Source organism: Apis dorsata, unplaced genomic scaffold (assembly GCF_000469605.1).
Source record: "Apis dorsata unplaced genomic scaffold, Apis dorsata 1.3 scaffold_92, whole genome shotgun sequence".
NCBI classification, from domain to species: domain Eukaryota; kingdom Metazoa; phylum Arthropoda; class Insecta; order Hymenoptera; family Apidae; genus Apis; species Apis dorsata.
Genome location: NW_006263390.1, coordinates 184,602 through 184,850, shown reverse-complemented (window position 1 = coordinate 184,850; position 249 = coordinate 184,602). Strand labels below are relative to the sequence as shown.

The window sequence follows — 249 nt, the reverse complement described above, 5'->3', positions numbered from 1 at the left end:
ACACGAATGGGACGAATTCGCTTCGTTTCGTTTCGTTCGATCCCCTCCCTTTCGCCTCGACGATTCAACGCTCGGTATTTCGATAATAATCGTCCGTTTATCCACCACCGCGATACGAGCGATAAGATGAGTTTCGACGTTATCGATCGATCCCCTCCTCCTCTTATTCGAGAATCTACTCGCGGAGGGAAGAATCTACTGGAAAGAAGGAGGAGGAGGAGGATGAGGAGGAGGAGGAGACCGACCGAC

General features: G+C 51.4%; 1 protein-coding gene across 1 annotated transcript in view; it reads right to left on the bottom strand.

The window, feature by feature from the left end:
- The window catches only part of LOC116185062 (protein dachsous-like), a gene marked incomplete at its 5' end in the record, with an annotated part of 18,909 nt that overhangs the window by 6,844 nt on the left and 11,816 nt on the right, over window positions 1–249 (bottom strand).